The sequence below is a fragment of the Gekko japonicus genome, unplaced genomic scaffold (assembly GCF_001447785.1).
Source record: "Gekko japonicus isolate JY-2015 unplaced genomic scaffold, Gekko_japonicus_V1.1 scaffold358, whole genome shotgun sequence".
NCBI classification, from domain to species: domain Eukaryota; kingdom Metazoa; phylum Chordata; class Lepidosauria; order Squamata; family Gekkonidae; genus Gekko; species Gekko japonicus.
In genome coordinates this window covers 331,130-347,715 of record NW_015161962.1, presented here as the reverse complement: position 1 = coordinate 347,715, position 16,586 = coordinate 331,130, and positions in this window count along the sequence as shown.

Sequence of the window (16,586 nt, the reverse complement as noted above, 5' to 3'; positions counted from 1 at the left end):
GGAAACCGGCGACGGAGGCTCCAGGCCTCCGGCGCCGGCCTGGACTGGGGGCGGGGGGGTGGGGGGAACCGGCGACGGAGGCTCCCCTCCAGGAGGGGAGGGAGGCGGCGGACGGGCCGTGCAGGGCCCGTTCGCCAGGCAGGATGGGTGCTGGAGGTAGGGAAGCCGGCGGACGGAGCCTATCGGCTCCGTTCGCCGCTGGGCTGAAAGCGTCCCTTACCGTATGTGGGGAAGATGGCCGCTCAGAAGAGCTGGCTCCGATGACTGGCTCCCTCCCCTCCCAGCCACCCAGCCAATGGCAGGGCAGGTTGGCTGAGGGGGCCAGTCATTGGAGGCAGCTCTCCTGAGTGGCATATTTTCCACCCATACACTAACGGGGCGCGTTTTAGAATTTTGGCAGCGACTACTCTTTTATATAAGGGAGAGATTCCTCTAATGCTTGTTGAAGTGAAGCAAGAAAAGTGTTTGGTTGTGTAAAAAAATAATAAAATGTCATCTGCAAATAAAGAGATTTTAAAGTTCTTATTCACTATTGGGATCCTAAAAAATTTTTTATGTTGTCTAATTCGGGAAGCTAAAGGTTCCATTATTAAGGCAAATAATTGTGGGGATAATGGGCAACGCTGCCTTGTGCCCCTCTTTAAAATAAATCTTTCAGATATATTTCCATTTATACGAAGGGTTTGTTGTGCCGTGGGTTTCCCATATATAGTATTGATTATGTGCGTGAAGTTATTCCCAAACCCTAGATTTTGAAGTACTTTTTTTTAAATAGCCAAAATTTACCGAATCAAAAGCTTTTTGTAATCTAAAGCGACACATATAGATTGTACCTTACTCTTTTTACAATAATGAAGTAGGCTCAATGTTTTATATGTGCTGTCAGTTATATCCCTTTGAGGCATAAATCCTAATTGATCCGGGTTAACATATTGAGACACAAACGTATTTAAGTGTGTTGCTATTGCAGTTGAGAAAATCTTAAAGTCATTATTTAATAGGGATATTGGCCTATATGAGGTGACATCTGTTAAGTCTTTTTCTGGTTTTGGAATGACTATTATTGATGCCTGTAGCCAAGAGGGTAGAAATACACCATACTGCATAATATGGTTAAAGGCATTAGTTAAAGGTGTGGCCAGGATTTCCTTGTATTTTTTGTATATTTCTGAGCTAAAGCCGTCTGGGCCAGGAGCTTTATTGCATTTTGATTTTTCAATAGCTTGAATTAATTCTTTTCCAGTGAAAGGACTTTCCATCAGTTCTTTGTGTTCTGCTAATAGATTAATATTGTTATAGTGAGTCTCCACATAATTACTAATAGGGTCTGTTTGTGGTTCTTTTGTGTCATAAAGTTTCTTGTAGTATTCTAGGAATTTTTTTGTTATTGTTTTGTTTCATAGTGTAGGTTACCTTTTTTGTCTTTAATTGATGTTATTAGCCTAGATTCTTTTTTCTGTCTGACACGTCTAGTCAGTATTTTCAATGCCTTTGACATATTTTGCCATGTCTTTTGCTGCAAGTATAGTAGGTTTTGCTGTACAGTAATGATAGCATCTAATTCACGCCTTATGGTTAAAAGCTTCTTATAAGTTTTAGGATCACCTGTTTGTTTATGCTTAATTTCTAACTTATTTCTACTAATTGTTCTCTTTTCTGTTGTTTTTACTTTTTTAGGTGAGAGGTTTGGATATTAAATGTCCTCTCAGGACTGGCTTTAGCGCATCCCATAGAATTACCGGAGATACATCTTCTACATTGTTGTCTATTTCTTTTTACTTTTCTATTTCTATTTACTTTTTACTTTTTACTATTACTTTTCATCATCCAAAGAGATATCACAACTCACCCAGTTATGATCATACCACTGTAAAGGCCGAATTTGCGATGATTTAACTCTATTCAAAAAAGATGGAGATGTTAACATGTAGTCAATTCGTGTGTAGGTATTATGTCTATGCGAAAAATATGTATAATCACATTCACCTCTGTGGAGCTGTCTCCAAATATCCACAAAAGAAAATTGCTTCACCAATCTTGCAAGAGGAGATGTTTTATTTTTAACCTGTTTTTGCTTCTTATGTTTCTTGTTTGTAAAGGATCTATCTAAAGAGAGATCCCATATACAATTTAGGACTCCTCCTATTATTGTTTCACCTTCTCCGAAATCTGCCAGATTATTAAGCACTTCTGTCATAAAACTAATTTGATCTGTGTTTGGTACGTATAGTGCCACTAATGTTAAGACTACAGTGTTTATTCGCCCCACAACAAACAAGTACCTTCCTAGTGGGTCTTTGAGCATTTTCATCATTGTAAAATTAGTATTGGCTGAAACCAAAATAGCTACTCCTCTCGCCTTGGAGGATCCGTGTGATTACCATTGATATTTATATTTTTAGGATTTAAAGATAGATGGTTGTGGATTTAGCACTGTTATGCGTCTCTTGCAGAAAAACAGTATTAGGATTCTCTTTCATTATTTGTGAATAAATACACTAACGTTTCACCAGGTTGTTCATTCCTCTGACGTTATAAGTCATACATCGAATTAATTTTGACATTTTAACCAACAGAAATTAGTAATAGTTTCCCACTTTTGTAACTCTTCCTCTAATACCAGGGAAGAGAATGAGAATAAAATTCTCACTTAAGACAACAAGGAATTTTTATTATAAAACTTCAAAAACTTTTAACGATAATTTTTAAGGAGAGCTGGTGTGGTTAGTCTATACTCCCGCCTTCCCCCACCTCAATGCTTTCAACTATGTTAAATAATTTATTATTTGAATATTATCAACATTAAATCATCTGACCACTTTACAAAAACAATTACTTCAGGTTATTAATTAGTTCCTTCCCATAGACCCTAGTCATGATGGTACTTTGGAATACAACACCACATAAAGGGACCCGTCTTCTTATGAAGGATTGTCTATCCGTCTCCATTGCTTGCTGTAATATTTCCAAGGATTCCAACAAAAAATGTCTTGTTTCCAAGTCCGTGGCTGTCAGTCCGTGGCCCTTATGCCAGACATGTAGTTTCGCCGCTTCAGACCATCTATACCTAATATTGGCTTCCCTTAGTTGTGTAGTAATTGGCTTTAGAGCTCTTCTCATAGTAATAGCTTCCGGAGGCAAATCTTTCCTCCAGGGTTTGGTACCGGATGAAGAGGCTGAACTGAGAGGTATCCCAGAGGCCGGGGGAGGGGGGGCTCTCTCCCAGCGTGGCCCCTCTGGCTTCTGGTGTGGTGGGTGGGAAGCGAGTGGGGCTGTGGCCTATCGGACCGCTGTGGCACTCGCCAAGGGCTTCTTCTCCCAAAGGCCCAGCGTGGAGTGGGTGTACCGGATGGGCGACGTGCCACCCACCAAGTCGTTTTTACAAAGTGGGTGGGGCCAGCCGAGCTCCTGACTGGCTGTACAGATTTTTTTAAGTGTTGTATCAACAGCAGCTGCCCCCCCCAACAGTGTTGGCTCCATTCTCCCCCTCCCTCTTTATTCCCAGTGTCTTTTTAAAAACTGCTCCCCCCACGCTCTTCTTCAATGTCTTTTTTTTTTTTGGCTCCCTGTCAGGATCTTCTGTACCCTATATTAGCTCAATTCTCAGACATTCCTGACCATTTTAAGGTTCTTTTGTTGCTTTATAATCCAGATACAGAAATAACTGAAATAGCAGCAAGGTTCCTTCTTAGTGCTATGGCTATACGTTCTGATAAGTAATACAAACCACCAGGTTTTTCTGCTTTCATGCTGTTTTCCTGTATCGTAGCTCCAATTTTACCCTATATGGATTTGTATTTTCCGATCTGTATTTAATCTGATCTCCTATTGTATGTATATACAAATGCCAATAAAGGCTTGTCAAAGAAGAAGAAAAGAAGAAAAATTGCTCCTCTTTCCCCCTGCACTTGAATTACCACATGTGGGTCTGTGTCCATGGCTCTGCCTTGTGGGGCGACCGTTCTGTGGCCATGCCCACCCACCCTGTGTTAGAATGCCGAAGGTGCCAAAGGCTCAGAAGGGCTGGGGACCCCTGGAGTGGTGCTTCTGTTGGCACACGGCCGAACAGTCTCCACAGTCGTGCTCACAGAGACATCCTCCTTGGCGTGGAGGACCGTGAAGCTCGTGGTCCTTGGGAACTTCAGCCTTCATGCAGAAGCCGCCCCGATGCGAAGGGTTCACAACTCCTCAGCCATCGTGACAACCATGGGGCTGCCCCAGAGCATTCTGGTACCCATGTATACAGCGGCCACGTGTATACTTTACTTGGCCTTCTCTGGGTACAAAATGCACAGCTCGGCAATGGGGGAGTTCTCCACTCTGCCCTAGTCACGGACCGACTCGTAGACGCACACAAGCACCCAGACCGCTGCAGGATGCCTCGCATGGGACGGTCTACTCCAGCAGGTTGATGGATCCAGATGTTTCCCAGGCATCTCTTGGGTATATTCTGGCCCACAAGGCTGGGGCTCCTGTCTCAGCCCTGCTGGATCTGTGGGAGGCGGAGATGACCCCAGCTGTGGACACCATCCCTCTGGAACATCCCCTTCCCAGAATGCCTCTTGCAGAGCCCCAGGCGAGGGGGGTGGCTGGGAGACTAAGGCTCAGCCCCCTGGCAGTGTTCCATCTTGTCCCCCCCACACACACACACCCTGTTCAGCATCTCCGTGAGACCCCTGGGAGAGGTCATCCGAAGAGCTGGAGGGAGGCGCACCACTGATGTGTAGATGGCCCCAGTGTTCCCTCTAAGCTGAGTTAGTGTGAGCTAGCTCACAGTTTTTTAGCCTCCGGCTCACACATCTTTGCCTTCGCTCAGGAAGGAGGGCTCCAGAGCAAACTAACTTATGCGGTAGCCAAATCGCTCACTCACAACTTTAATGCAGGCAGCTCACAAAGTAGGATTTTTGCTCACAAGACTCCACAGCTTAGAGGGAGCACTGGATGACGCCCAGCTCAATTTACCAGCTGAGTCAAATGGGTCCGTGGAAGTCCTGAAGAGGTCCCTGGAGAAGGTAAAGGGATGAATGAAGACCCATAAACTGGAGGCCCAGGCAAGACCAAAGGGCAGCTGGCCTGTATTATGGCACATGAGGCTGTATATTCATGCTGTATACTCATGCAACATTTAAATTTTTTGGTAAATGAATTCCATTAATCCATTCAACGTCATGCTCTCCCAGAGGTTTCTGTAAGATTATTTTGGGCCGTTTTTCTGTCTAGAAGACAGTATCACAGATGCTTGTTTTTGCAGTTCTCAAAACGGTGAATTCGCGTCTGCAGAGATCACATATGCCTCTTCTTCACAGCAAAAAATGTTATAAAATAAATGGACCGAAGAGACCGCAGTCCTATTGGTCCTCTGCAAATCTACGCAAACAGAATCAGCCCCTTCTCTCTGAAGTGCAAAGTTGCAAGAAGTTCAATGAACGTAAGATTGTTTGGGGTGGAACAGGTCTGGATAAGGAGATGTCAAAAGCAAAGTGCGAGGAGGGAGGGGGAAGCCGTACTAACGAAAGTGACACTTTCTGAGCAGAATGCTCCAGGAATCTTGAGGTCTTTGTGAGTGCAGCCTCATGGACGCTTAAGCAAATACAAGAACAGATATGCTATATGACGTTATTGCTTTAGTTAAATAAAACAATTTAAATGGTGTTGCTAATGATTTTCTCCTTCCAATAAAGTACAGCAGAAAAGTTGCCCAAGTGTGAATGATTAACCTATTAAATCAGAGATAGTTCACCTTGCAATGATTTCATAATTATCTGTTTCAAGTGGTAAATAACCAATAACTAACTTAAGGTCTGCGCCTCTGTGCAGAAAGCCATGATTTAAAAGCGAGTCTTACTGACTAGTGAGTTAAATGAAATCCATCCTGGCGCCGGCTATGACTGCTCCTCAGAACGCATGATCCACAGTGGTCCATTCTCTGGTTGCATCCCGGTAAGGAGGGGGAGGAGGGGGAGGAGATTGGATTGATACCCCATGGCCCTTCACTACCCAAAGGAGTCTCAGAGCAGTTCACAAACTCCTTTCCCCCCCCCCCCCCCCACAGCAGACACCCTGGGAGGTAGGTGGGGGCTGAGAGAGCTCTTGACAGAAACGGCTCTTTCTCAAGGACAGCTCTTGTCAGAACTGTGGCTTGCCCAAGGTCATCCAGCCAGGCACAAGTGGAGGAGGAGTGGGGGAATCAAACCCGGTTCTCCCAGATTAGAGTCTGTGCACTTAACCACTACACCGAAGTTAGATTACTGTAATGTGTTTTACGTGGGGCTGCCCTTGAGAAGTGTCTGGAAACTCCAGGTCCCCTGAAGTGGAGCAGCTGGGCTATCGCCAGAGGTGGGATGCAGGGGCTACATCACCCCAGGGCTGAAGGATCTGGACGGGCTGCCCGCTTGCTCCCAGGCACAAGTCACAGTGCTGCTAAAGGACTTGGGGCCAAGGCACCTGAAGGAAGACCCCTTATCCCATATCTCCCAGCCTGCCAGCCAAGAGCCTTCACGTGTGTCCAGCGGAGGTGAAGTGGGCGGTGACCAGAGAACAGCCAATTCCACACCTATGGAGTGCTGCCCCTCACTGTCAAGACCTGCCTGGCACCTACTGTAAGGTCCGTATAGGATGCCAGGCCAGCACAGTTCTTTCAACCAGGCTTCTGACTGAAATGATGAACTAAGCCCTGACAAGACGGAGGTAATGTTGGTTGGGGAAATGGAGATCTCAATGGACGTCGTACGTCCCATTTTTGATGGCATTCAGCTGACCTTTGCTGACTCGCCTAAGAGCCCTGGCTGGTTACATGGGATCTAACGTCAGTTCTGGAGAAGCCAGTCAAAAAGACGCTCTCTTCCGACTCAGCCTAGCCCAGAAGATGGCCCCATATACCTTGACGCAGCCAACCTGGCTACCTGGATCCATGCCATGGTGACATCACTCGACTATCCGAACGCTCTTCACGCAATTCTCCCCTCCAAATCCACCCAGAAACTCCAGTTGGTGCAGAGCGACAGTTAAGCTACTACCAGGAGGTGGAAGGAACACGCCTGTCATTCCCATCCTGCAGGCACTCTACCGGCTGCCCGTCGGTTAGCGGGCTCAGTCCAAGGCCCTGGCTACCAACATACAGAGCCCTTCACCGCTTTGGACCCTCCTATCTAGGGGACCGCCTGACACTCCCCCGATGCTCTGCCACGAGAGCTTCGCTCATCCTCGCAGGGCCTTCTGCGGTGCCACCCCGCAAATGGGCAAAACCAACCACTACCCGTATGCGGGCCTTCTCCGCTGTGGCGCCCATCTTGTGGAACAGTCTCCGCCAGAGGAGGTCCGGAAGGGTCCCCCTCTCCTGTCTTTCCACAAACTACACAAAACCTCTGGAGGGCCAACAACAGGGCAGAGAGGCCGAGGCCTTCCCCTGATAAGGACACCAGAAGAGCCCTGCTGGGTCAGACCAGTGAGGGTCCCTCTAGTCCAGTATCCTGCCTCACAGAGTGGCCAGCCAGTTCCTCTGGAGGGCCAACAACAGGGCAGAGAGGCCGAGGCCTTCCCCTGAGGAGAACATCAGAAGAGCCCTGCTGGATCAGACCAGTGAGGGTCCATCCAGTTCAGCCTCCCGTCTCACACAGTGGCTAACCAGTTCCTCTGGAGGGGCAGCAACAGGGCAGAGAGGCCGAGGCCTTCCCCTGAGAAGAACCTCAGAAGAGCCCTGCTGGATCAGATCAGAGAGGGTCCACTCAGTCCAGCCTCCTATCTCACGCAGTGGCCAACCAGTTCCTCTGGAGGGCCAGCAACAGGGCAAGGAGGCCTAGGCCTTCCCCTGAGAAGAACACAGTAAGAGCCCTGCTGGGTCAGACCAGGGAGGGTCCATCTAGTCCAGCATCCCGTCTCACACAGGGGCCAGCCAACTCTCTCTGGAGGGCCAGCAACAGGGCAGGGAGGCCGAGGCCTTCCACTGATAAGGACACCAGAAGAGCCCTGCTGGGTCAGACCAGGGAGGGTCCATCCAGTTCAGCCTCCCGTCTCACACAGGGGCCAGCCAGTCCCCCTGGAGGGCTAGCAACAGGGCAGAGAGGCCGAGGCCTTCCCTTGATAAGGACACCAGAAGAGCCCTGCTGGGTCAGACCAGGGAGGGTCCATCCAGTTCAGCCTCCCGTCTCACACAGGGGCCAGCCAGTCCCTCTGGAGGGCCAGCAACAGGGCAGAGAGGCCGAGGCCTTCCCCTGAGAAGGACACCAGAAGAGCCCTGCTGGGTCAGACCAGGGAGGGTCCCTCCAGTCCAGCCTCCCGTCTCACACAGGGGCCAGCCAGTCTCTCTGGAGGGCCAACAAACAGGGCAGAGAGGCCGAGGCCTTCCCCTGAGAAGAACATCAGAGGAGCCCTGCTGGGTCAGACCAGGGAGGGTCCCTCCAGTCCAGCCTCCCGTCTCACACAGGGGCCAGCCAGTCCCTCTGGAGGGCCAGCAACAGGGCAGAGAGGCCGAGGCCTTCCCCTGAGAAGGACACCAGAAGAGCCCTGCTGGGTCAGACCAGGGAGGGTCCCTCCAGTCCAGCCTCCCGTCTCACACAGGGGCCAGCCAGTCTCTCTGGAGGGCCAACAAACAGGGCAGAGAGGCCGAGGCCTTCCCCTGAGAAGAACATCAGAGGAGCCCTGCTGGGTCAGACCAGGGAGGGTCCCTCCAGTCCAGCCTCCCGTCTCACACAGGGGCCAGCCAGTTCCTCTGGAGGGCCAGCAACAGGGCAGAGAGGCCGAGGCCTCCCCTTGATGTTGCCTCCAGGCACTGGGATTCAGAGGCTTAGTTCCTCTGAATGTGGAGGTTCCCCCCCCCCCCGTCGTCCCCATGGCTAGTAGCGACTGGCGGCTGATTCAGAAGGCAGACGGCCCGAGGGCTCCGTTGCTGCCAGCAGATGCTGGACCGGCACAATGTGAGAACCCAGGAAAGTCTTTAAGGTCTTCCTGCCATAAGCAGACACCTAACAAGTTAGCGCCGCTGGAGAATCAGCCGCCTGCCGTCTCTCCCCCTCCCGCTGCGGCTCCAGGCTCAGAGGCCCGATCCAGAACAAACCAAAGCACAGCGGAGTCTGGAGCAAGAGCAAGCTCCAGCGCAATGCTGCACCAGCACAATTTCCAAGACGGAATGTCTCCTCGTAACCACAATTAGAGGCGTGTTGGAGGCAAAGGCAGCTAATTACATCCTCGTTCCACCAGATCAGCGTTCCCTTCACCACCAACCCTCCACACCGCAAAAAAACAAAAAAACCCTCTCCCTGGGCCAAGCCAGAGAGTGGCAGACGCAAGCATAAGAACGTAAGAGAAGCCCATGTTGGATCAGGCCGATGGCCCCTCCAGTCCAACACTCTGGGTCACACAGTGGCCAAAAACACCAGGGGCCATCAGGAGGTCCAGCAGTGGGGCCAGAACTCCAGAAGCCCTCCCACTGTTGACACACACCCCCAAGCACCAAGAATACCGAGCATCCCTTGCCCCAGACCAAGAGTTAGCCAGCGATGGACCTCTGCTCCATATTAAGAACATAAGAGACGCCAATATTGGATCAGGCCAAAGGCCCATCCAGTCCAACACTCTGTATCACATGGTGGCCAGAAATACCAGGTGCCATCAGGAGGTCCAGCAGTGGGGCCAGGACACCAAAAGCCCTCCCACTGTTGCCCCCCCCAGCACCAAGAAGACAGAGCATCACTTGCCCCAGACTGAGAGTTCCTGTCTATACCTCATGGCTAATAGCCACCATCAAGGTCAACATTGCCTGCAGAGACCGGAAGTGGTTCTCCAGGGTCTCAGGCTGAGGTCTTTCCCACCACCAACTGCCTGGTCCTTATTAACTGGAGATGCCGGGGACTGAACTGGCGACTTCCTACACGGAAAGCAAAGGTTCTGCCACTGCGCCACAACCCCTCTCCATCCGTTGCCTAGCTGGCAAGACTTGCTACCAGTCCCATTTCACCCACTCCACCTCCACAAAGCGACAGCGCTTCCCACCATCCCAGGAAACCCTCTCCCTCAAGGCATGCTGGAGCCCAAGACGCAGGAACAGGCAAAAAAGAGTTGTGCCTGTCATTCATGACAGGTTAAACACACAAGCAGAAAAAGCAAGAGTCCAGGAGCACCTTCAAGAGGAACAAAATTTGTGGCAGGGGAGGAGCTTTTGTGAGTCATGGCTCACTTCTGAAGAAGTGAGCCATGACTCACAAAAGCTCCTCCCCTGCCACAAATTTTGTTCCTCTTGAAGGTGCTCCTGGACTCTTGCTTTTTCTGCTTGTGTGTTTAACCTGTCATGAATGACAGGCACAACTCTTTTTTGCCTGTTCCTGCGTCTTGGGCTCCAGCATGCCTTGAGGGAGAGGGTTTCCTGGGATGGTGGGAAGCGCTGTCGCTTTGTGGAGGTGGAGTGGGTGAAATGGGACTGGTAGCAAGTCTTGCCAGCTAGGCAACGGATGGAGAGGGGTTGTGGCGCAGTGGCAGAACCTTTGCTTTCCGTGTAGGAAGTCGCCAGTTCAGTCCCCGGCATCTCCAGTTAATAAGGACCAGGCAGTTGGTGGTGGGAAAGACCTCAGCCTGAGACCCTGGAGAACCACTTCCGGTCTCTGCAGGCAATGTTGACCTTGATGGTGGCTATTAGCCATGAGGTATAGACAGGAACTCTCAGTCTGGGGCAAGTGATGCTCTGTCTTCTTGGTGCTGGGGGGGGCAACAGTGGGAGGGCTTTTGGTGTCCTGGCCCCACTGCTGGACCTCCTGATGGCCCCTGGTGTTTTTGGCCACTGTGTGACCCAGAGTGTTGGACTGGAGGGGCCATCGGCCTGATCCAACATGGGCTTCTCTTAGCGGGCCTCTCTCCCCCCTTTCCCTGGCTCTGATCTCGGCCCGGTCTTTTCCCGTCCTAGTATGACGCCCTCTTCCAGGACCTGGGGAAGCTGAAGTCTCGGCTGGCTCACCTTGGGGCTTTGTCCTCTGGTACGAGCCGGCCCATGAAGGGAGAAGGTGCTGTGTTTGGATACAGATGCTCTGTATTCTTGGTGCTTGAGGGAGGGGGCAACAGTGGGAGGGGCTTCTAGTGTCCTGGCCCCACTGCTGGACCTCCTGAGGGCCCCTGGTATTTCTGGCCACTGTGTGACCCAGAGTGTTGGACTGGAGGGGCCATCGGCCTGATCCAACATGGGCTTCTCTTACGTTCTTATGCTTGCGTCTGCCACTCTCTGGCTTGGCCCAGGGAGAGGGTTTTTTTGTTTTTTTGCGGTGTGGAGGGTTGGTGGTGAAGGGAACGCTGATCTGGTGGAACGAGGATGTAATTAGCTGCCTTTGCCTCCAACACGCCTCTAATTGTGGTTACGAGGAGACATTCCGTCTTGGAAATTGTGCTGGTGCAGCATTGCGCTGGAGCTTGCTCTTGGCCTCATCCAACATTGGCTTCTCTCTTATGTTCTTATGTTAAGAGTAGAGGTCCCTCAGTGGCCATTAGCCACAAGGTATAGATAGGAACTCTTGGTCTGGGGCAAGGGATGCTCTGTCTTCTTGGTGCTTGGGGAGGGGGCAACAGTGGGAGGGCTTCTGGAGTCCTGGCCCCACTGCTGGACCTCCTGAGGGCACCTGGTATTTCTGGCCACTGTGTGACAGAGTGTTGGACTGGAGGGGCCACTGGCCTGACCCAACATTGGATTCTCTCTCCTGTTCTTATGTTCCTGGTTCTCCCAGGGGGGCCAGGTGTGCCGGGACAGGCCTTGTGGTCTCCACGTGCCGGCTTCTCGTAGCTGCGGACCCTCCAGGCAGCCACGGGGGGGGGGGCCCTCTGGCCTGCCCCGTCATCTCGGCGGAAGGGGGCCAGTTTGCCCTGGCAGGCTCCACTCAGCCTGGCAGGAATCAGCAGCCCAAGAAATGCTTCTTGGAGGCCCAGCACCCAGACCCTCGCAGTGCCCAGAGAAGCCCCACCACCGGGGGGGGGGGGCCTGTGCTGCTGCTTTCCCACACAGGAAGTCTCGGCACTTCCAACAAGGGGTCCCCTGCAGCCAGAGACCCTCAGGAGGAGCAGCCCACCCCCTCCGCCCACGAAGCAGCGGGCGCGGAAGACACACAACTCTGCCTCTGGCTAGGCTGCAGGGCTCCGCCTGGTCTACGATGGCCGAACGCAAGTCCACCGCCCTCGAGCCACGAGTGGACAGGACAGTCCCCCGACTCTTACACGCCTGGCCTTGACTGCAGCAAGCGAGTCACCAAGCTCAAGGCAAAGCAAGAACCTGGAGCTTCAGGCCCCCCCCCCCTTTGGGTCACCCCAAGTATTTTATTTTTTTATTTTATTTTAAACATCTATTAGCCGCCTTCCTCCACTGTGGGACTCAAAGTACCTTGCAACAGAAACAAAACGATCATAAAAACACAACCAAAACAACAAAACATCACGCAAGGGTCACAACTTTAACATTCCAGTTAGGACTGCCAAGAAATAAAAACTAAATCCTTCAAATGCAGTCCTAAATAAAACCACCTTCAAGTGCCTCAGGAAAATCGAAAGGGAGGGGGCCAGGCTCACCTCCGCGGGGAGGTTGCTCCATAATCATGGGGCTGCCGCCGAAAAGGCCGTCTTCCACGTGCACAAACTTCTCTGACTAGCGGGACAATCCTTCCGATCCCAGGCTTGAATGCATGGGAGAAGACGGTGGGGGTGGGGGTGGTTCAGTCGCACAGTCGAGTCCGACTCTTTGCGACCCCATGGACCATCTCCCGCCAGGCCTTCCGGTCTTCCGCCGTCCTCTGAAGTTTGCTCAACTTCATGTTCGTTGCATCGATGACACTGTCCAACCATCTCATCCTTTGCCGGCCCCGTCTTCTTTGACCTTCAATCTTTCCCAGCATCAGGGTCTTCTTCTCCAGTGAGAGCTCCCTTCTCATTGGGTGGCCAAAGTATTTGAGCTTCAGTTTCATTATCTGGCCTTCCAGGGAACAGTCAGGGTTGATTTCTTTTAGGATTGACTGATTTGATCTCCTGGCAGTCCAAGGGACTCTCAAGAGTCTTCTCCAGCACCATCATTCAAAAGCATCTATTCTCCGGCGCTCGGCCTCCCTTAGGGTCCAACTCTTCTCGCAGCCATACATGACTACTGGGACGATGGTGCCGGCCACTAATCCCCAACAGTGTCCCCTCTAAGCTGAGTTAGTGTGAGCTAGCTCCGTTTTTCACCCTCCAGCTCACACATTTTGGTCTCAGCTCGGGAAGGGTGATGGCTCCAGTCCAGGGCAAACTAGTTTATGCAGTAGCCAAATCACCTGCCTGCTCACAACTTTAATGCTGGTAGCTCACAAAGTTGAATTTTTGCTCACAGGACGCCACAGCTGGGAGGGAGCGCTGATCCCCAGCCAGCCACAGGAACAGGGAACATGTCAAGCCGCTTCGCTTCTTGGAACTCCGGACGAAGCCTCTCTGGCCGAGGGGCTCCCCAGCACGCCGGTCACATATGCACAACCCAACTTTTCCCCTGGGGTGTCAACTCAGTCAAGCAATGGGGCAGGGGGCCCGGCGTTCACGTGCAAAGCCAGCCTCAGTGTGGCCCCGAGAGAGAGAGCGGGACTTTGAAGTCTGTGTGTGAACATAAGAACATAAGAGATGCCAATGTTGGGTCAGGCCAGTGGCCCATCCAGTCCAACACTCTGTATCCCACAGTGGCCAGAAATACCAGGGGCCATCAGGAGGTCCACCAGTGGGGCCAGGACATTAGAAGCCATCCCACTGTTGACCCCCCCCCCCAAGCACCAAGATGACAGAGCATCACTTGCCCCAGAGTCCCTATCTATACCTTGTGGCTAATAGCCACTGATGGACCTCTGCTCCATATGCTTATCTAATTCCCTTTTGAAGCCGTCCATGCTTGTAGCCGCCACCACTGTGTGCCTGAATTCACGGGTGTCTCCCAGGCAAAGGGGCACCGGGGCTACTCCTGCAACGCACCGTGCGAGCTGGCCGCCCAGCCCACGGGGAAACCAACAGTTCCGTCGCTGTCCACGCTGCAAATTACCCTTGCAAGATGCTGAGCTCAACGGGAATTAGCTATCCTGGGGGGAGCAGGAGCCGGGGCAGCTTAAAATAAATCCGGTTGCAAAGCCACAGACAACTCTCTTAGCGCGCACACGCACACACATCTGTGCAGAGCAGATCTTCCTGCACTTCCTTCAGGAGAGCTGGGGGTGGGGGCACGACGGGCAACGATTCTCTGGCCGAAAAGCCCTTCTGCTGCACAACCCGCGAGGGGAGTGGACGCCCCCACAGGAGAGCCGGCACTAAGAAAGAAGGGAAGGGAAGGGAGAAGCGGGCCTGGCACGTGAAAGGCTGCCGCCATCTTGGGAGCCCGAGTGGAACAAATGCTTCAATTAGGAGATTGGGGGGATGGGGGATGGGGGGGCGGGGAGCGGGATCAGCGCCTCGAAGTGGGTCACTCCTCGGCAGCCAGCGCTTTGCACGTCTTCCCTGTGAGCTCCCCGTGGTCAGTCACTCCGCAGCAGCGCCCACTCCTCCTCCTCCTCCTCCTCCTCCTCCTCGTGCCGAGGACGGAGGGCCAGGATAAACAGAGCAGCCTGACAATCGTCCAAGCGAGAGAGGGCGGGGCTTTAGAAAAAGAAATACTTCTGCCGGCTTCCAAGCGTCTGATCTGCTGAGAAATGCAGAGAACGTCGTGGCTGAAAGTGGCTCTCGAGAGAAGAAGCCGGCCGGACCTCCAAAGTCTCCCGGGCACCTTTCCCTCCCCAAGCAGGTGAACTCGCGTACAGCCACTGGGGGGGGGAGCCACGCTCACTGCCTCCCCCCCTCCCACACAGGCACTCCATGCCAGGGAGCCACCGCACTCCGCCTGCTGCAGGTCTCTGGGAGGGCCCCTTCTCCAGGGCACGGGGTGAACCTAAGGACACGAGAGAGAGAAGCCAAATGTTGGATCAGGCCCGTGGCCCATCCAGTCCAACACTCTGTCTGGCACACAGTGGCCAAAAAATGCCAGGTGCCCTCAGGAGATCCAGCAGTGGGGCCAGGACACTAGAAGCCCTCCCACTGTTGCCCCCCCCCCCAAGCAGCAAGAAGACAGAGCATCCCTTGCCCCAGACTGAGAGTTCCTGTCTAGACCTTGTGGTTAATATCCCCCGATGGACCTCTGCTCTTAACATAGGAACATAAGAGAAGCCAATGTTGGAAGAGGCCAATGGCCCATCCGGTCCAACACTCTGTGTCACACAGTGGCCAAAAATACCAGGGGCCATCAGAAGGTCCACTAGTGGGGCCAGGGCACCAAAAGACTGTGAAGACTGTGAAGTCCCACCAGGGCCCATCCAAAGCGCTCGGGGGCAGCTGACCCGTCCGGCCCCAGGCCACGCAGAGGCACCTTCTGCCTCCCAAACCAAGGGCAGCCCTCCCCCTGGCAAAGGAGCGGAGGAGAGTGCCCGCTCGGCAAGTGACGCGTGTCGGGATCCTGCTTCCGTCCAAGCCCGGGAAACTGCTTCTCCACCCGTGCAAGGAGACCCCCGCCCTAAGAACACACCTCGGCCACAGCCACCAATGGCGGCGGCGGCATCCCCTTCGCACATCCTGTCGGTCTCTGACAAAGAGGGCAGCAGACAAACGCCTCCGCAGCGCTGGCTCTTCAAGACGTCCCAAGCAAAGTGTCGCCTCCGGAGAAGAGGCAACGCACGATGCATCCCTCCCCCACGGAAGAGAGATGAAGGACCGGGTCCCCCCCGGGAGAAAAATAAGGGGGGGGGGGGGGGGGGGGGGACACATGGGAAATTTCAGAAAGAACTGAAAAAAATCCTGTGAAATATTTTCCCTTTCGGTGAAAAGCTTTCTAAAGCACAGTTTGCTCAGTCTACCTGTGTAGATTTGAAAACCTATCACCCATGTTTTATTCGACGACAGCTACTTCGAGTAACGAAAAATATCCCTGGTTACTTCCCCACCACCAGTGTTCCCTCTAAGCTGAGTGAGTGTGAGCTCACAGTTTTTTAGCCTCCGGCTCACACATTCTTGCCGTCGCTCAAGAAGGATGGGGCTCCAGAGCAAGCTAACTTAATGCAGCAGCCAAATCGCTGGCTCACAACTTTAAAGCCCATAGCTCACAAAGTAGGATTTTTGCTCACAAGACTCCACAGCTGAGAGGGAGCATTGCCCACCACCACCACCACCACGTTCTGTCCTGTCCTAGAAAGAGAACACAGACCGGGCAGAAGAGAAATGAATTGGCCACTCCTCCCCTGCCTCAAATTCGGTTAGTCTCTAAGGGGCCCCTGGACTCTCGCTCTTTTCGACTGCTACAGACAGACTCACGCGGCTCTGCCCGTCTTGGTCTGTCTCCCTGGAAGGCTAAAGCAGCGCCCAGAACAATCCTATGTCATAAAAGCTCCCCCCCAACCCCACCCCAATTTCCTTTAAGCCTAGAGCAGATCTTTTTTTGTGGTCTTTGTGGTCTTCGAGGGGACACACAACTCACTATTGTGAGGCAGCCAACTCCCCCTCGGAGAACCCGGATCTTCGGCACTAGAGAATGACAGATGAGGTCTGCTGCAAGCCTCTACCTACAACGTGCTTTCCACCATCTATTTCTTCTTGCGTCC